Source organism: Rhinopithecus bieti, unplaced genomic scaffold (assembly GCF_001698545.2).
Source record: "Rhinopithecus bieti isolate Rb0 unplaced genomic scaffold, ASM169854v2 scaffold_22453, whole genome shotgun sequence".
NCBI classification, from domain to species: domain Eukaryota; kingdom Metazoa; phylum Chordata; class Mammalia; order Primates; family Cercopithecidae; genus Rhinopithecus; species Rhinopithecus bieti.
The window spans coordinates 137,043-157,946 of record NW_016810682.1 but is presented as its reverse complement, the minus strand read 5'-3'; the positions used below and the strand labels follow the sequence as shown (position 1 = coordinate 157,946).

Sequence of the window (20,904 nt, the reverse complement as noted above, 5' to 3'; positions counted from 1 at the left end):
GCTTGGTAAATGCAGGGCCAGCCTCCCGCAGCCATGTGCCAGGGACTGTGCAAAGTCCTTTTGACATGCATCATCTCATCTAATCCTCATGATGACCTTCAAAGTAGGTTATTCTCCCCACTTTGCAGATGAGAAGATGGAGACCTAGAGAGATTTATTGGTTTGCCTGAGGATTTGAGCTTGGGTTGACCCGCAGGCCTAGTCATCAGGTGCTCCTGCCCCTCCTGTCCTAAAGACACTCCTGGGAGCTACAGTTTTTCCCAGAGTTGGGATCCTTACCCTGGACATTTGCTACCACATCATGCGATTGGTCAGTGAAACACTGTGCTAGGAAGACTGTAGGAAAACGGGACTCTCATACAATTCTGGCGGAAGTGGTAACAACGCCTGTGCTAGACAAGGCGACAAATCTATCCAAACCATAAATGCACATTCCCTTCAATAGAGCGATTGCACTTCTGGGAATTTATTTTACAGCTCAACTTACACATGTGAGAAGTGATGTATGTACAAGGTTCTTGTAGCAAAAGACTGGAAACAACCCGAGAGTTTATTTGGGGGCGGGGGTTGGTGAACGCAGCCAGGCATACTTGCATAATGGAAAACTGTGCAGCAGCAGAAAGGAATGAGGCTTCCTTCTGTGAATTGATATGAAAAGATCTTCAAGATACATTGTTATGTTAAAAAATAAAAAACAAGGTACAGCACAGCATGTATAATGTACAACCTTTTGTGTAAAAAGGAAAAAAATAAGACTATGTGCAATGTAGATCTCTCCAAAGGATATATGAGAGACATTTACAGTAGTTGCTCATTCAGGGAGGTAGGAAGTGAGTGAATGGAGGTGAGGGGGAGAGACTTTTCACGGCATGTTTTTCTTTGGTTTGGTTTGGTTTCAGAAGTTTAAATGTACTGCCTATTACAAAATGTAAATTAAGTAAGTATAAGATTAAATTCCCTCTGTGTTCTGTATTGTTAGCTATTCACACTGTAACAGTCTCTGGTGATGATGGTTACATGTCAAAAAAAAATTATGAATTATCAATAAAGAAACAAATGCGATGAAATATCTTCTGTTGAGTCTCAAGCTTGAACTGTTCAAAATAAAATCAAGCACAGAGGGCAAATGTTTCCAGCGAGCACATGGCCTCGGGGGTACATCATTCCCCAGGGCTCTCTGGGACCACATTGCTCACACAAGGCTGACCAGAGGCTTTTTGAAACCCAGGCCCAGAGGTGAGGCATCTGGGACATCTTCCTGCAGTCAGGAAGCCCTGGGGAAAACCAGCATGGGTCTGCTCTCATGCTAAAAGGTGCCCTTACTCAAGGCCTTGTCTGACCCCCGCCCCCACCAGCACACTCCTGCCCTAGACTGGACTTCATCCGTCATGGCCAGCTCCCATTCATGTGAGGAATGAGGCCAGACTAAGGAGCATGAAGCAATGGGATGTGGTGTCACCAAGACTCAGCCAAAAGTCAGTGCTTCCTCAACTGTACTTATCTGGAGACAACTGCAATGCAGGGCTGACATTTGAACAAAGATAGCAGCTTTGCGTTTTGGCCTTTCCGATCCCCTGTAGAAGCCAACAGGCTCAGAGGACCCAGCATCCTCTATAGGAAGGGCCTTCAGAGGCAGCTCACGAGCCCTCTGAGAAAATGGATTCCCCACTAATTTTGACCCAAGAGGATACTGTAGGCTGGGCCACAGCCTGAGTCACCAGATGTTCCCACATGTGGGCCAAGGCAGAAGTTGGTCTCTCTGACCAACGTTCCCCAGCCTGAAGCCTAGGCCCCTCCTCTAGCAGCCCGTGACCCTGGCCTTCCACAAGACAGGTGCCTGCTCCTGCCCAGAGGACATCATCCTCAGAGACCCTTCTCCCATCATGGCCCATCCCCACAGGGACCATTCCCACAAGGTCACCAAGACTAGCAGGTATGGGAGCTCATGGCCCAGTCTGTCTGCCCTGCAGTGTTCTTCCATTGGTCAGCACCCACCAAATGATCCTTTTCTCAAAGGTTCTCTGCACACACATGCACACGCACACGCACACCAGGAAAGACGGCTCAGTTTTTCCTACTCAGCTGTGGCTCTGCCCAGTCATCCTGGTCCTAGTCACTCCTGTGAAAGCATGATGTTGGCCTTGGTCCCCAGTGCACCCCCAAGTTCCTCCCTGTCAGAAGGGGCACGTCACTTTCAAAAAGCTTCTCCCTCCACCAGCTTCGGTTATATTTCCCAGCCCGGACCCTGCCAGCCAGGCCCAAAACTCTTAGTGAAGCCTCCTTCCTGTCAGTCATCTCCTAACGACTCCTGCCGAGGCCTGGCTCTATCCCCAGCAGGGCAGTGCCCAGCTTCTCCGGCCCACCCAGGCTGCTCCATCAGACCCCCTCAACTCTGCCCCTCTAGGGGGCCTCTCCCAGCCAGCCAGGCCATCCTCCCAGAAACACCCTCAGGCTTGATCCCTCTCCCACGGGACTCATGGGCCAGGCTCTTTCCGCAGCTCAGAGCCCAAAGCTCAGAGATCCATTCTGATCCACTGAGAGCCCCTGCGGGCAAGGTCACTGTCTGGTCAACCAGTAGAGCACAGCACAGAGTAAAGGCTCAGGGCACACAGGCCCTCAAGTGTACACACAGCAAGTGTTAGGAGACCCTCCCCCGAGGACACCACACAGACTCTGAGCACAGGCAGCCTTGCTGGACCCGCGCCCCTCTCTGCAGAGTCTCCCCAGAAGCGAACTGGCTGCATCCTGCTCTGTTTCTTTGAGAGTCAGCCACAGCCCCTGTCAACTGAGTCTGTAAGCATATCCAGGCTTCCAGGCACAGTGGCTCATGCCTGTAATTCCAGCACCTGGGGGGCTGAGGCAGATAGACTTTCCTGGAAGGGCTGTGAGCTGGGCAGAGCCCACCTCTCTGGGCATTCACCCTGTCCCACGATTGCCCTCACCACTCTTGCCCCACCAGCACCTCGCTTGCTTTCTTTACAAGGGAAATAAAGGCAATAGTGTCTGTCATTTCCTTAAGAAGGCTTCGGACACTCCAAAACACATAATCAGTTATTCATTGGTTTAACAAATATTGACAAAATATTTACTCTGTATCAGGTAATATTTTTTAAGTAAATACATTTTTAAAATAAACAAAAACAGGGGATACAATGATGACCAAGACAAACCTCTCTCTCTACAATCTAGAGAGGGCAGCCCGCTTTAGTCAAGTAATCACACAAATAAACATAGGATTACAAACAACTGTGACTGATGCTAGCGTGAAAAGAGAGCACAAAAATATATTTATGTGACCAGGTGTAATGGGGAGGGGAGTGGCCTCCTGTGGGAGGAGTCAGGGAAGTCTCCAAGAGGAATTGCATGGAACAGTGAGGAGTGACCAGGGAAAGGGCAGAGAGGGTGCCAGACCGAGGAGACAAAGGGCCCGTACAAAGGCCCTGAGAGAAGGGGGTGAAAGGAACAGAGGGAGAGAGGGAAAAGGCCCCAGGAGAATCTGGAGAGGCTGGGAGGGATTGAGCCAGACAACCCCAGAGGCCAGAGAGAGGATCTGAGCCCTGCTGCAGGAGTCTTGAGGAGATACGGGAAGTGCTGGGGAAACATGTGCCCTCCACATTTCGCAGTCCCAGGGCCCAAATCGCTCGTTCCTTTAGGTCAGGGCATGCTTTCTAAACTCAGCTCCCAAGCCTCCTCTTTTGGTAGAAACTAGGGGCTGGCGGAAGTAGGAGCTTGCATTTGTGGGTGTTTGAAGGTGATACGCTGATTGGCCTGTTAAGCCGCAGGTGATCCACTGTGCCCGTATGGAATGGAAACTATCTCCCATGGACACAGGCATTGTTTTTCAGACAGACACAGCCAGAAGGCACACATGTCTCCTCCTCCAGGATTCCTTCCTTCATGCTCCAGCCAGTCCTCCAGCTCCTGTTCTTAGGGCTCTGACCACTTTCTCCCTTATCTTAGAAACCACGCCCCCTGGACCCTTCACTCCCACATGTGCTATGAGCTACCTTCGGGGGAAAGGTGGGAGGTAATTCATCTCTCTCTCCTCCAAAGTGAATATCTGTGGAATAAATGAACGAATTGGTACTACCTGTGACTAGTGTGACATGCACCATCACTCTGCATGTCTGGTCTGAAAATGTCAGGATCCCTCCATCTGACCTCACTCATTCATCATTCTTCCCTCCACCAAGCTTAGTGAGTGCTAATGCCAGGGACACAGTGATGGGCAAAAGCTGACCCAGCCATCGTCCTCATGGAGTTATGTCCAGAGGAGGTGGCAAACAGTAATTGAAAATAATCAGACCAGTAAAGGTGCAAGTATCAACCAAGGTAAGTACTCTGAAGGAAAAGCGCATGGTCCTAAGAGGTCAGGGACCCTCTGTCCTGCCTCTGGTGTGGCACACAGTGGGTCCTCAGTGAGAATGAATGAACAAACAGATTATACGCTCAGAGACAGCTGCAAAAATGAACACCCCAAATCAGCCCCTGCACAAGGGCAGGTCTGAACCTCCAGGCCTCCGGTGTAAGCTTCCGTAGCATTTCTCATCTGCACCGTGAAGATGCTGTCTGACTTAATTGGAGAATGTGGTCTTAGAGGCAGGCTACAGAAATGCTCAGACCCATTTTATTCCAGGGAGAAAAGTCTGAACTCACAATATGAATGGTACGCTTAAATATATGGACAGACATGGGCGAAAGTACAAAGGTATACAGGGGGCATGGTATCTTTAAATCTTTTTTTTCTACTCCAAATCAAATAATATGTAATAGACCCAGTGCTGGGTTTAGTCAACCATGGCTCGTAGAATTAACATTCTGGAAGCTAGCTTCAGGGGAGCAAGGGGCAGGAAGCCCCGTCTCTGGGAGCAAAGAAATGCTGGCTTTAAATTTCAGGTTAAACCAATGTTATTCACAACCCAGCTTTGAAGCTAAAAGCTTTACACAATCGGGGTCTAGTCACGCAAAAAGGGAGGAAGCAAAATAGCCTCAGATTCCCATCTGTCAAGAGAAAGCTGTCTCTTGTGTGTCTTAAAAGATCATAAACCCATTGCATTTTCTTCAGAGCACAGCAGATTCAGGGGTTTTGCATTTTCTTGGAGGGTTCTGGTTTGTTTCTTTAAAATTATCATGCACCTTATGTCTGTAGACACTCACTGGGAGGAAAAATATAAAAACAAACATGAATCTCTGAAATCCCTTCTAGCATCATGGCTTTTGGGATGTAACCCCATCTGGGGGCTGAAGAGCCCCAGGAAAGGAGGCTAGAGCCACCAGGTCAGCCTCCAGCCTTTCTCAGAGTCCAGTTCCTCTGCAGAACCCAGGCCTAGGCCAGAGCCCTTATACAGCTTCCTTCATCCTCACAGCTACTCCTTAGCATGGCAGGGCAGTAGCAGGGCCCAGTGGGAAAAGGGTTGGGAGCCAGCAGTCCTGGCTTCTAGTCCCAGCTCTGCCCTTACTTGCTGTGTGGGCCCAGGCAAGTTCCTCTCCCTCTGAGCCTCAGAGGCACCAATAGTAAGCTAAGGTAGCTGAGTTGATCATTTCTAACCCCTTTCTCCACCAAAATCCACCTGGATTTTGTCTGCTAAGTAGTATTAAATGACCATTGACTTATTTTCCCATTTTGGTTGTTGTGCAGTCTTTATAGGGGACTCCCTGGCTGTAATCCATCCCACCCTAAGAGACTGCCTGAGCCAACCGAGAGGATCCCATTCTCTTGAATGAGCACTCATGTGACGAGAGGCCTGTTGGTTGGGGCAGTGGGAGTGCTGGGGGAAAGTCAGAGACAGGAATAACTCTCCTTTTTCTTCACAGGGATATATCTACTCTTAAACTGTTTGAAACTATGAAAATAGACTGGGCACGGTGGCTCATGCCTGTAATCCCAGCACTTTGGGAGGCCGAGGCAGGCGAATCACTTGAGGTCAGGAGTTCAAGACCAGCCTGGCCAACATGGTGAAACCCCTGCTCTACTAAAAATACAAAAATTAGCCGGGTGTGGTAGTGGGCGCCCCTAATCTCAGCTACTCAGGAGGCTGAGGCACGAGAATCTCTTGAACCCAGGAGACGGAGTTTGCAGTGAGCCAAGATTGCACCATTGCACTCCAGCCTGGGCAATAGAGCAAGATTCAGTCTCAAAAAAAAGGAAAGAAAGAAAGAAAAGAAAAGAAGAAACTGTGAGAATAACTCCCAGATCCCATTCCTGTTTTATGCACTACAACACCCCCACCTTACCCCAGGGTCCAGGGCTGTCTCTAGATGAGCCCAGTTTGCTGCTTGTAACCACAGGCCTCTGGCACTGCCTCTACTCCTAGACTTGCCTCCCTTGTGAGGATGCGGGACAGAGCAGGTCCTGATGGGTCATCTGCCACAGGAGTACAGAGCTGGGGTGACTGGCAAGATGAACTGATGTGACTTGGGGCATTTTTCCAGTTGGGGTCAAGTGAGCCCAAAGAGCTTGGAGCTGGCATCTTCAGGTGGCTGCAATGGCTAATTCTCAAAACAACCTATAAAGCAGAGATCCACCAAATTCAGACCATGCTAATTTGTAACTTTAAATAATTATTTCAGGCTGAGAGCAGTGGTTCCTGCCTATAATCCCAGCACTTTGGGAGGCCAAGGTGGGAGGATCATTTGAGGCCAGGAGTTCAAGACCAGCCTTGGCAACATGTTGAGATCCCCATCGCTACAAAAAAATAAAAATAAAAAGTGGCTGGGTGTGGTGGCTCATACCTGTAATCCCAGAACTTTGGGAGGCCAAGGTGGGCAGATCACCTGAGGTCAGGAGTTCAAGACCAGCCTGGCCAACATGGTAAAACCCTGTCTCTACTAAAAATACAAAAATTAGCCATGCACACCTGCATGTAGTAGGTGCACACCTGCAGCTACTCGGGAGGCTGAAGCAAGAGAATCACTTGAACCCAGGAGGCAGAGGTTTTGGTGAGACAGGATCATGCCATTGCACTGCAGCCTGGGCAACACAGTAAGACTCTGTCTCAAAAATAACAATAATAATAAAATTAAGAAGTTAGCCAGGGTGTAGTGGTGCAGGCCTGTAGTCCCAGCTACTTGAGAGGCTGAGGCAAGAGGATTGCTAGATCCCAGGAGTTCAAGGCTTCAGTGAGCTATAGTGGCACCACTGCACGTTAGCCTGTGTAACAGAACAAGACTCTGTCTCTTAAAAAAAAAATAATAATTTTTTAAAAGGGCTAGGAAGCCAGGGGATTTGTTCTGGGACTATGTTAGCAAAACTCCTTGTGCAAGATTGGGAGAGCATCGTCTGTCCCTAGCAAAGAACGAAGTGGGGCTGACAGAGATAACAGGGTTGCAAAGCTCCCCACACCCCCTGTTCTCACCCCGGAGAGAGCGCTGTTCAGTGCCAGGCAATGAGCCACGTTATTTGTGCATTCTTCAGTTTCTTTGACCCTCAGAACATCTCTATGAAGTATGTATTCTTATTCCATTTTACAGATGAGAAAACTGAGGCTCAGAGAGCTTGAGTCACTGAGGTCACTCAGCTCAAAGTGGCAATGCTGGGATTTGTACCTAGGTCTCTTATCTGCAGATCCAGCACTCGGGACACCTCCCTTTATTCTTCCTGTCAGCTGCTAAGACGAAAGCCCTCAGTCCCCTCATCTGTAAACTGAAAGTAACAGTATGCAGGACAACTCGTGGGGCTTTTGTGAGGATTAAATGAGATAATCTCCATGACACTTTAACACGGCGCCTGGCACAGAGTTGAGTGTCCAAATAATGCTAGCTGCTGTCACCCTCATTTTCATCAAGAAAACCCTTTCAAGGCTCCCTGGGGACAAAGCCTGAGCCCCTGAGGCCTCGACGACCTGCCCCTCTAGTCAGGGTCACCCCCCACTTCACCCCACAAAGCCACCCCAGCAGGCTGTTTGTTAGCCCTCACGTATTCCTTCACCACTGCTCCCCAGTGCCCCCAGACATTCTGCACCCTCTGCTGGCATCCGTTCCCTCCTGCCCAGCAAGACTCAGTCTAAAAACTGCCTCCTCTCTGAAGCCTGCCTCCAAATCCAAAGGCTGAATTCACCACCCTTTCTTCTGGGTCTCCTCAGCATGTTCCACAGGCCACCACTATGGCCTGGATTTTACTCTTCACAAACCATCCTGTGAACTCAGCCCTCCTGGAATCTCCACTTTACAGTTAAGGAAGCTGGCACAGAGAGATGACGTAATTTGCCCAAGATAACACAGTAGAGCACTCGCACAGCTCCTACATGTGCTAAAGTGAAGTTGAGCACTGTGGCAGACCCGCTACAGAACACTGGGGAAGCCTGGGCACTCCGAACTCATGTGGGCCCAGGTTCAAATCCCAGCACTCTGTCTCTCACAAGCCCATGATATTTGAGCAACTTCTTTAACTGCTCTAATCCTCAATTTTCTTATCTGTAGAATGGAATAATAATAGTGTCTGGAGTTGATGAGAGAATTTAATGAGAATACATGTAAAATACTTAGCATAACTCAGTAGTATGCGCTCAATAAACATGAGCTGTTTCTAGACTTAGTATTTTTTTCCCTGCTAAAGTATGAGCTGAGGGCAGCGCCCCGTCTCATTTACCTCAAGCATAGGAGATGCTAATCAATGTTTGTTGACTGAATGATTATGCTAGAACGGCTTGTATGGCTCAGAAGTCAGCACTAGGACAGTCGCTGGTATCGTCGGAGAACTCAGGAGTGACCTCTATTATATCAGTGATCTCAGAGGAGGAAAAAGTGAAACAACTAAGAGTTTATGTCCCACCTACTTCTAAGACAGATTTGAGGCTGTTCATAAAATTTTGAACTAGAGTGGATGATAAACTACTAAAACTCAGTTGAGCTCTAAGCAACCTGGCAGCATATACCAAAAGGAAAATGCAGCAAGTCATATATTGCTCCGAGTCCAACAACAACAACAAAACGCTGTTCACAGACTCAAGCTCAGACTCATTACAGAGCTTCGATTGTCTGCATCGTGCTGCTTGGGGTGCTTAGAGTGACCTGGAGATGACTAACAACAGGGAGGGGGGTCCTGGAGGAGGGACAATAAGAGCCAGGACTGGGAAACAAGGTGCCAAGGTAAGAGATGGGATTCTAGCTACAGGTAATCAGGTTAAGTTGGCAAATGCTTCTAGGACATCTACTATGAGCTGGGCCCCATGCTGGGGATGAGGGTGGCTGGGCTGGAAATGTCCCTTGGTAGCCCGGAACAAAAATCTATGTTCTGAGTCATTTTCTAAATCCTGTCCTAAACTGGGGCTGCAGACTGAGAAAAATCAAGGTGGCATGGAGAAAGATTCCATTGAAACTACCATTATTCAGCCATTAGTTTCACTCAATCTTTCTTCTCGGAGAAGGAAAACGCGAAATTGTAAAATTGCCAAATACGTTCAGGTTTGACCAGAGTGAATCTGATTGTGCCGGGTGTTACCCAATGAGTCATAGGCTGTCAGTGTGGGAAAGGCCCCAAGGGCTGGTGATTCCACATTCGAGGATGGCAAAGGGGAGGCCAGACAGCAAAGGGATCTGTCAGGGGCCAGACAGCAGATTCAAGGTAAGCTTGGACATGAGGCTTCTGACTCCTGCCTCAAGCATCCTGGATCCGTTGATCCCTGAGCAACATACAGGTATCTGGCCCTGGGCTTCCCACCAGAGCTACAGAGAGCTTCAAGTCTTAGCCCCCATCTCCTAGTGGAGGACGAAGACAAGTGAATAATTGCAATGCAGTACAATAAGTGCTAGGAGCCTAAGAAGCAGACAAAGCCCTAGGAGCCTAATGGAAGTGGCCAGACCCTATTCAGAGCTCACTCTGTGAGACACTGTTCTAAGCACCTTTCCTATTGGATCCTCACAAAAACCCTAAGATGTCAAGTCTGTTATTGCTTCCTCCCATTTTATAGATGAGGAAACTGAGGCAGGGGGTTAAACAACTTGCCTAGTCACAGGATCTAAAGATTGGGGAGTGGGGGGAAGGAAGGAAAAAAAAAAGAGTAACCTGCCCAAGATCACACAGCTAAGAAGTGGAGAAGCTAGGGTCCAAACTCAAGCAGTCTGGTTCCAGAGTCTGCTCCACACTCACTCACTCCACTTAATCCAGACTAAGGGCAAGTGTAGCCCAAGAACAGCCCCCTGGAAAAGATGTAGCCTGAGTCTTTTTTTGTTTGTTTTTTTGGGGTTTTTTGGGGGGATGGAGTCTCACCCTGTTGTCCAGTCTGGATGTGCAATGGCACCATCTTGGCTCACTGCAACTCTGCCTCCCAGGTTCAAGCAATTCTCCTGCCTCAGCCTCCCTAGTAGCTGGGACTACAAGTATGCGCCACCACACCTGACTAATTTTTTGCATTTTAAGTAGAGACCGGGTTTCACCATGATGGTCAGACTGGCCTCCCAAAGTGCTGGGATAACAGGCATGAACCACTGCGTCCAGGCTTACCCTGAGTCTTAAGGACAGAGTTAGCCAAAGAAATGCCCAGGGAAGAGGAACTGCATTCCAACCAGAGGGAACAGCATCTGCGACAGCCTGGAGGCACAGAAAGCATGGTGCAGGGGAACGGCTATAATTCAGCATGATTAGAATTCAGGAGTTGCAGGAGGGGAAAGGGGGCGAAGTGTGAGAGGCTCTTTCCTCTCTGTCGAGCTGTTCAGCATCACTATCCATTATCCAGAACCTAATATACACTCTGATATACAAACAGTGCAAATACATTATTGAAGCTTTCATGGTGTTGGTATGAAGAGATGGGATTTCTTTGTGCTAAAATGAATCAAGACGACCTCAAACAAGAGGCAGAAAGGAAGTAATACCTGATGCATTGCCACAGGGCAAGTCTGTTCTCTCTAATCCACACTGTCCAAGTCCATTACCTCGTACAGTAGTCCCTAATTACCCCGCCTTACAGAGGGATATGCACACTAATTAGAAAGGATGTTAACCGCCATAGTGAAAATATTCTGAAGGAAATGAAATATTACTGGGAGCAAAAGGGTGATTTGTTTCTGTGAATTGTGCTTTTAAATGAGATCAAAGAATGCGAAAGGCTTCGTTTTAATTATACCTGGAAGGACTGCTGCATACATCCCGTTTATGGCCTTCATGCACACAGCAGTCTGTCTCCCATCCCCCACTGCACAGAAATAAATAAATAAATAAAAGGGCTTAAAAATCATATTTACTCTGATATCTTTGCATTACCCCATTTGAGTTTTAAATTACCGTCTGTATTTTTTTCCCAAGGACGATATAACTAAAAGAAGGTTTGTATTTGAAGTGTATCTATCTGATCATTGCACAAATGTTTTCAGGAGAAATCACTATATTTCTCCAAGATGGGTATGGGTTTTGTCAAAGATCAAAGTGAGAGGGAGGAAAAAAAAAAGATAAATCATCAGAGATCCAAAAATACTTTTCATTTGGAGAAGATATCAGGCCATTTCGATGGGGCTGATGGAGTCCCTGTTCTGTCTCCATTACCCGCAGCAGGCAGCCCCAGCCAGGAGCCAACCACCAAGATTATATTCCCCATAAGATGGTCCCCGATATCTCTCTCTATATATATGATCTTCAACCTCTATTGATTGACCAATTTCACAAGCAAAGACTGGTGAAATGAAGCTGAAATGAACATCATGCTTTAACTCATTGAACCTATCAGGCCTGAGTTAATCTCGCTGTCCACTGTCTCTGATAGAATTCAATTGATCAGCCATGTTTCGGTGATAGCACCATTTCACCGGCTTATTGCTTCTGCATTTCAGAGCTTGACCTGTTAGATGTACTCGGACTGGCTTCACTCCTCTTGGATACACAGAGATCAGCCTCTGTCTGCCAACGTGTGTCATCTCCTGTCCCAGTTGAAAAGAACTCAAGAGGCTTTTGTGTATGTCTGTGGTGTGTTTTTCCACCAAATACACACACAGGAATGGTGGATTTATGAGGGCGTGGAACTGAACAAGCACCACTTATAAGAAGGGCTCTTCATTATTCAGAGAAGCACCATTATTTCCCTCTCCTGTAGTTAAATTGACTTGTTTGGGCTCTGTACCCTATATGGGCATATTCTTGTATTACACTGGCAAGTGTGCATGCCTAGACATCTGAAAAAGATAACAGCAACAAAATAATAACAATCGCACCCCTCAAATACATATTCCTGTGGAACATGAAACATTCATCAGCTTATCTGATTCTCATGATAATCTCAGGAGATGGGCAGAAGATTACGATTCCATTTTTCAGATGAGAAAATGGGCTTAGAAAGGGAACGTGGCCTGCCCAGGGTCACACGGCAGAGTGATCAGGCCAGGTGAGACTGAGAGCCCTGGTGTCTCAACTCCTCAGTGCCTTGTACCCCAATGAGGCCAATCTCCAGGCAATTTCAGAATTACCGAGCCATTTTGGACAAATCGCTTTGTCCCCAGCTCACTGGATGAAAGAAACATCCCCAAAATTCATATCAGAGAATTCTGAAGCTTGGAGTGGATTCCAAGCCTGTCGGCAGCTCCTTGTGCAACTTGGAAACTGAGGCTCAGAAGGCAATAAACTGTTGCCCCAAATCACCAAGATACTCAGCAGACTAACAGAGACTTGAACTTGGGTCTCAGCTCAAGACTTTTTCCACTTTCTCTCAATGCCTCCCTAATTTATGTCAAAACAATGAGCTCCTATCGACAGAGAGGACTTCATTCTCTACTGTCAACATGGCCCAATGCACTGCTATGGTTCCTTCGTGGCATTTAATTTAATTTTCCCAACTCCAAGCCAAGACTATGCTTAGGGAAATCAGGAAAGCGGCTTGCCCTGGTGGCTGCCTGAGGGAGGTGGCTCTTGGAGGCACAAGGCTGAGCCCAGCATGAGAGTCTCTGGAGGAGTCCAGGGCAATGACAGTTTGCAAATAAGCTTTGCATCTGCTCAGAGCTGGCAGAGTCTGCAAACACACTAATGGACTTTTCCTCTGCCTGCGGGGAGTTGGGGAGAAGCCATAAATAAAGCAGGTGCCTCTGCGGGGAGCCATTGCCGAAGCCAGAGACCAGGCTGGGGATTAGGAGCTGGTTGAGGGTTGGGGGAGGGGCTTTGGGCCACCCACTGCACTGCATTGCACTGCCTCTCAGACAAAATAACAACCCATCTACCAGCAACCCCAATTCCCACATCCCAGATTCCCCAGTCTCTGTTCCAGTCAGTCCCTTGTCTGATGATATCAATACATTCACAATTCCAGACACAGAAGGGTTAGGGGAGGAGGGTCATATGGTCTAATCTGGCCACAGTGTAGAGACCCTGTTGGAGGGAGATGAGACTGAGGTCCAGGGTCGAGTAGAAGCCCTCAGCCAGGACAGAGCTAACGGTCGGAATGGCTACCCAGAGAAGGGGGTAGGTTTGGGAGGTGATTAGGAGGGAAGGTATGCTGGAGTGAGTGACTCACTGGAGGAAGGGGAAGAAATGTGCCTCTGAAGTTCCTTGTTGGAGGTTCTAGGCTGCCGTCTACTCCCACTCTGAGCAAAACCCACAGCCCCTCACAGCTTACCAGGCCTTACTGGTACCAATCCGGGTACCCACCCTGCAATCCCACCTTTCTGACCTCGTTTCCTCCCACTCTTTCCCCGCTTATTCTGCTCCCACCACACTCGCCTCCTTAGGGTTCCACAGTCATGCCAAGCTCACTTGGCCTTGAGGTCTTTGCACTTGCTGTTTCCTCTCTCTGGAAACTTCCTCCCCTAGATATTTGCCTGGCTCACTCCTCCCTCCATTAAGGTCTCTGCTCAAACGTCAGCTCATCATTAGGACCACCCTCCAAAAACAGCAAAGGCTCCCGCTCAGCCCTGCTTCATTCCCTGTCTCCTCACCTAGCTTTGTTTTCCTCCAGAGCATTGAACAGCATACTGCTTATTTTCCTTATTTAGTTATTGTCTTTCCTCCTTAGAATGTCACTCATGTGGGCAAACATTTTTGTCTGTCTTGTTCATTGCTGTGTTCCCAGCAACTAGGACAACCCCTAGCACACATAGCAGGAGCACGATAAATACTTATAGAGTGAATTTCACTGAAACTGGCAAAAAAAAAAAAAAAAAAAAAAAAAAAAAAAAAAAAAAAAAAAAAAAAAAAAAAAAACAGGTACAAAGGAGAAGGGAGACAGCTGCTCCCATGTGACCTCCTGCTGGGAAATAGTGGCCACATCCTCCCAGGGGATATCTGATGCTCCCCTTCCATGCCTGGCCTAAGGGAAAACAAAGGGGACCCTGAGGAAAACCCCTAAGGGAAAACAATGGGGTCTCCCAGGCCTTACCTACCTCTGAGACCACAGTGCCCAATACCACATCAATTTTATTTAAAAAATAATAATAAAAGTAAAATTAAAAAATAAAAAGAACAAGATGGGTACAGAGAGGGGTACCTGGCTAAGGTGAATCCCTTGGCTCCAGCATACATCGATCTGTTGCTGGTGCTCTAGTCCCAAGCCCTGCCAGGGAACCCAGTCTCAGTCTTGACACAGAGTGGGAGCCCACTGTGTGTCAAGGAGAGAAGGCCTGGAGATGGACTTGCAGTCCAAGCTTGTGAAAGTATCCTCAGAGAGCCCTCAACCGCAGGCATCCAGTAAATGGGTGAAGGACACCCCAGGGAAGAGGCTCTGCCTTGTAAATGTTTAAGTGACAAAAGTGGTGGAGCACAGAGAGCGAACTCTGGCTCTGCCGCTTGCCAGCTGTGTGTTCTCACACTTCTCTCAACACATCTGTGCAATGGGGTCAATAAATTGTGCCAGGCCTACAGCACTGGTCAGAGCAAGTGAGAGTGCTGTCTACACAGCAAGCACCTCCTGAGAGTCAGTAAGGACTGAGAGTGAGGACAGGAAAACAGAAGCCATTTGCTAAATTAAAAAGAACAAGGGCTGGGCTCTGTGACTGCCCCCTGTAATCCCAGCACTTTGGGAGGCTGAGGCAGACGGATCACCTGAGGTCAGGAGTTTGAGAACAGCCTGCCCAACATGGCAAGACCCCGCCTCTAGTAAAAATACAAAAATTAGCTAGGTGTGGTAGTGTGCACCTGTAGGCCCAGCTACTGGGTGGCTGAGGCAGGAGACTCGCTTGAACCCAGGAAGCAGAGGTTGCAGTGAGCCAAGATCATGCCACTGCACTCCAGCCTGGGCAACAGACTGAGATTTTGTCTCAAAAAAAAAAATTGAAAGTAAAATTAAAAAAATAAAAAGAACAAGATGTGTACAGAGGGGGGTACCTGGCTAAGGTGAATCCCTTGGTTCCAGTATACATTGATCTGTTGCTGGTGCTCTGGCCCCAATCCCTGCCAGGGAACCCAGTCTAAGCCCTCAGGAAGTCCATTCTCTGTCAAGGAGAGAAGGCCTGGAGATGGACTTACAGTCCTAGCCTGTGAAAGTATCCTAAGAGAGCCCTCAACCGCAAGCAATGAGAGTCTAGAGACAGAGAGAACCTGTCCAGTACAGGAGGATGGGAGGTCAGGGAAGGCTTCCTGGAAGGATAAGGTGGCATCTGAGCCAAGATTCGGATTTGGAGGCACGAAGGAGGAGGCAAGGTGCATCCCAGACAAGGATAAGATGTAGGTGGGGCTATGCTCACTGACTGAGGCCCCTGGGAGCTTGGCACCCATGAAGTGGGGTCACATAGCTTTCACAGCTCCAAATCTAAATCAGGCTATGCTTCTGTGTCTCTGGGTCAGGTCTTGCACACAATGAGTGCACAATACATGCAGATTTTGCTTTTTAACAGACTCCACAGAACTTCCCAAAAGAAAGACACCCTAGAGAGAAACCCATTCATTCCAGTGGTTGTCCATAAGCGTGATCAGATCAGAGGAGATTTGGAAAATCTATGAATTATTACTAATATTGTTATGGAGGAGAAGTTATGGCATTTAATGGATGGGGCCAGGGATGCTACCCAGCACAGTCCAGCACAGTAAATACTTGGCCTGCATCTCACACATCTATGGAATGATCCCTCACACACTAAAGTTGGTGAAAACTCTTTATAAATATGTGAGTCATGAACGTAACTCTGTGTTACTGATATACACAGAGACTTGGTGTTTTCATTTACACTCACTTTTTCAAGGATACAACCACCATATACATTGAGGGAAGATTATGCTTTGCTTTGGTTGGAATTTTATCAGAACATGTTCATAATTTCAGAAAATCAGTTTGCTGATGGCAACACCGCCAGAGATATTTATGTTGCCAAAAAACACAGCTGTCCACATTTGTAGCTGCTGCATTCATGGAGATTCTACGCCTAAGTGCAAGCAACTAACTACTTTATTATGTCTTCTGGTGTAGTCATGTCTGAGCATTTACATAATGAAAATATATCATTTTATTATGATTTTACTTTTCTTTCCCCTTTCTGTTACAATTGGGGCATTAAATCTATTTTTTAAATTATGTGTATGTGTGGATTTCCTCTAAATTTCATTTTAGGACAGCAAAGGAAGCACTACAAAATATTTGTTTTAAAGAGGAAACATTGGGTTGATATGATTTTTTTCCACCACATTCAGCTAATTTTTTGTATTTTTTGTAGAGATGGGATTTCACCATGTCGTCCAGGTTGGTCTTGAACTCCTCAGCTCAAGGGATCTGCCCCTCTCAGCCTCCCAAAGTGCTAGGATTACAGGCATGAACCACCTCGCCCAGCTGGGGTTACACGATTTAAAATCACTATATATGATCCCAAGGCGCCTCCAGTTCCACCCTTCGAGATTATCTCATATTAGGGACTATCTTCCTAATTTGTCTTGCTAAAAAGGGGATATCTCTAGAGAGAAAGAGTTCTCCAGACCCCTCTTGAGGGACAGAAAGACAGATACCAAAAACAACTGTGAAATAAATGTACTTCCTTGATCATGAATAGCAAAACTTGTTCCTAAAAGACAGGACCTGGATTCCCTCTGCCCTTTTTAGAAAACCATTTCCCAAATACAAGATTCCAGCTAGGACTGAGCCAAGAAGAGTCCCAGGTTCCTACAGCAGCTTCTCTTCCCTGCTGGAGCCTTCTCTCAGCTGTCTGTACCTAGGTCAAGAGGGAAAGGCCAGGGAGAGAAAAATCACCTTGAAAAATCAATGCTGCTGCTGCCCTGAAAACATGCAGAATGCGCACTGGAGCTCCAAGAGCAAGGCAGGTGGGACTAAGACTGGGGTGACGTGTAGGGCAAGGGAGGGGTGTTACGGGGGTTATATGCTGCCTCTGCCAACTAGTAGAGTGGTTATATGCACAGGCTCTGAAAACAGAGTGCGTGAGTTTGAATCCCAGCCTTGTGACTTACTGGCTCTGTGGCCCTGGACTGGTTATTGAACCTCTCTCTCTCTCTCTCTTTTTTTTTTTTTAATGGAGTTTTGCTCTTGTCACCCAGGTTGGAGTGCCGTGGCACAATCTTGGCTCACTGCAACCTCCGCTTCCCAGGTTCAAGCGACTCTCCTGCCTCAGCCTCCTGAGTAGCTGGGATTGTAGGTGCACACCACCATGCCAGGGTAATCTTTTGTATTTTTAGTAGAGACTGGGTTTCACCATGTTGGCCAGGCTGTTCCCGAACTCCTGACCTCAGGTGATCTGTCCACCTCAGCCTCCCAAAGTGCTGGGATTACAGGCGTGAGCCACTGCACCCGGCCTCATTTTTTCCAACAGCCAAAGGAAAACAGTATTAGTATGTACACACTCACCACACTCGCCTATCACACAGTGAGTGCTTCGCTCTCACCAATCAGCCTTGTACAGCTGAGGGTGGAGGGCAATTTTTTTCCCAGTGGTCACACTTTAAGGCCAAAGAGAGCTGGGCTGGGAGCAGGGACCTGGGTCCCTCTTCCTTGTAGACAACTCACACTCAACTGGTCCTCAGAGGCCATCATCTCCAACTCCCCCATTTTATAGATAAGGATACTGAGACTCAGAGAGGGGAAGAAAATGGACAAAGCTCACACAGCAAACTATGTTAGATTCCCAGCCTAGACCCATTCCACTGTATCATGATGCCTCTCAAACACGCTGGGCATCAGTTTGTCCATCTGCAAATAGGGGGTGGGGTGATGATTGTCACAGGGTGGTACCAGGGATCGCTGAGTGCCATGACAAAGGGAAAAGCCCTCAGCAAGCACTTATTATACCTTTGCCAACTCTGAGCACATAGCGGGTGCCTGCCACACACTCATCACACGGGTTACATGATCTCTCCCTGACCAGGGCCTGTTTGGATGAAAGGTTGGTTTTCAGTTGTTTGGTGAGTGAGTGAGTGAGGGAATGCCAGCATGCCTGAAAACAGAACTGGAAAAGGGAACTCCGGCCTCTGTAACCAGAGGGAAAGCGAGAGATTCTGCAAAGAAGAGAGAAGTCCATTCCCTCAGTTACTACTTTCATGTGTGTGCCAGGCCCTATGCTGGGCACTGAGGGCGTCTGGGATGAATAGGAGACGATTTCTGCCCTTGGAACTCAAGGGCGGAAGCGGGAGGCAGGAGAAGGCTGTGGGGCCTCAGAGCCAGCCATCTCCATGTGGCAGCCTTCTGTGTGGGGCAAGAAGAGTTTTCTGAGGCGGGCGCCTGGCCACAGAGCATGGGGATACACACAGGGGACAGAGATGGAAGAAGGCCTTCTCTCCAGGGCGCAAAGAGCACGTGGCAGGGTCAAAATCCAGTCCCGAACTTCCCAAGCCACTGCAGGTCACTGGAAAAGAGATGCCTTTGTGTTTTGCCTTTTCTAATTTTCCACCGGTGCAAGAGACAAAAAGTTTATGTCAGGGCATCATCCAGCAAGATCAGAACCCACTCAGGCTCGGGGACAGAGGGAAGAAAGGGTGGCAGTCGCACCCAGGAGGACCGGCCTGTCCAACATCAAGGAATGATCAAGAACTCCAATCCCGGTTCCACGCTGCGCGTCCCCCATTCGAACTGGCCTCGCCCCTCCAGGCCGGGTCCCGACGCCAGCTCCGCCCGGCCCCCGCCCGGCGCCCTCGCCCCGGCGAGCATCATCTGCTCCGCTGCCCAGCTCCCGGCTGCCGCCGCGCCCGCGCCCCCCGGGGCCCCGGGAAGCTGGCATCCGTTGTTACCCTAACAAACTCAATTGTTCTCAGCGGGGCCCCGGCAAATAAAGTCATTCATTACCGGCCTCTCCCGGCTGCCGCGGGCCGCGCGGCAATCAGCGGGCCGAGCGCACGCGCCAGCGGCCTGGGAACGCTGCAGGGCGCGCCGCCGCCTCCACGCTGCGCCCGGGCCCCGCCGCGGCCGCGGCCGGCGGGGGGCCAGCGTGCCGGCCGGCCGGATTAGTTTTATTATCTCGGAACGTCAATTGACTTAGACTGATTGGCTTCCTGCCGCCAATGTCAATTAAATTGCAAATGCTTGGCGGAGGCCGGCGCGAGCGGGCGGCCTCCTTCCCGGGGGCGCCGCGCGCTGCCTTCTCTTTGCGCCACGTTCTGCAGCAGCTGAATTCATTTCTCTTTCCACGTCGCGCAGGAAATCAGGTGCCATCCTGGAAGGCGTCTGCCCTCCGCCCCCCGGCCCTGGGGGCTCCTCCGTCGGAGCCCGAGCCCCGAGGACCCCCGGCCGGTGGGCGGGAGAGAGGCCCACGGGGCTCTCGGACCGCGGGGCCGAGGAGGAAGGGACCGGCCTCCCCGCAGGGACCTCAGCCTCTCTGCCGAGCTGTATTCGCACGGTGGCACCGCGGATCACTGGATATCCCCCAAAGATCTTGGGATATGACTCGTGCGACCTTGAGCGACTCGCTTCCCGCTCCTCTCATGCCTGGCTTTCTTCACCGGCCACGAATAGGCTCGAAGGAGATGGTGGCCGGGGTCCCATCCAGCCCACGCCCAGTGCCTGGGTGTCCAGAGGGAGGAAGGCCTGGCAGCATCACCAACGTCCACCTGGTGTTGACTCTGTGCCGAGCCACGGATGAGCATGGTCTAATCTTCCCCCACAACCCTCGGAAGCAGATACTGTTAACTATCCCTCTTCTACAGAGAAGCGAAGTGGGGTGCAGGCCACAGAGTGGCCAGTTGGGTTTCAGACGCCTGGGGCTGCATGGCTATATGCTGTACTCAGGGAAAGGCGCTGTGAAGGAATAAGAAAGGGAAACGGACCTGGACCTGGGCACCTCCCACTGCCAAGAACTGTACCAGGTGTTTTACCTCTGTTACGAAATTCTCACAGTAATTGTATGACCTAAGTATATAGTCCCCATTTTACAGATGGGGAAACTGACCCTTGGAGATGTTCAGAAATGTGTCCCTTGCCACAGAGTGGGTATGTGAGATGAACTACAATGATACTCTCATAGGCAATAGAGCTTTACAGCTTACCAAGCACTTTCTCATGCACTGCTTCTCGCTGAATTTCCACAAGAATTTGAAGAAGGCGTCCTGCTCTCTCTGTTGCCAGTAGGAAAATCGAGGCCCAGCATGGGTGGTTCAAGATCACCAGCAAGGGAGTGCCAAGCCAGGAGGCCCTTGAAGGCCTTGAATGAGATGGCTCAGGCACAGGCTCTGCTCAGTCCCTCTCCCCATTCTTTGGGGAGCTAGGAAGGAGTCATACTCTGGAGTCTGCTGGAAGATGCTTGGGGCCATGGGGAAAAGCAGGAAAGGGGGCTCCCCTGAAAGAAGGCATTTGCTGGAGAGACCATAAATTAGGCCCCCAAACAGTTGTTTTTCACCCATTGTCTCTGCCTCTCTTCCTGCCTGCCTGCCTGCCTCCTTAAGGTGGTCTCCTGAGAGGGAGGTACGCAGGTTCTTAACTGATAAAATGTGCCAGCAGTTAAAAGATACAAACCTGACCAATCGTCCTTTTCAGAAAAGAGATGTTCACGGAACAAAAGTACTATTCAGAAGTGCTGGATGGCGTTTGTGTCTGAGACAGAAAGGAAACGAACAGCGAGAAGATGAAGAAG

General features: G+C 49.1%; 1 protein-coding gene across 2 annotated transcripts in view; it reads right to left on the bottom strand.

The window, feature by feature from the left end:
* Positions 1-20,904, bottom strand: part of PAX5 (paired box 5) — a 201,429-nt gene that overhangs the window by 132,581 nt on the left and 47,944 nt on the right. The gene's annotated exons all lie outside the window — the stretch shown is intronic.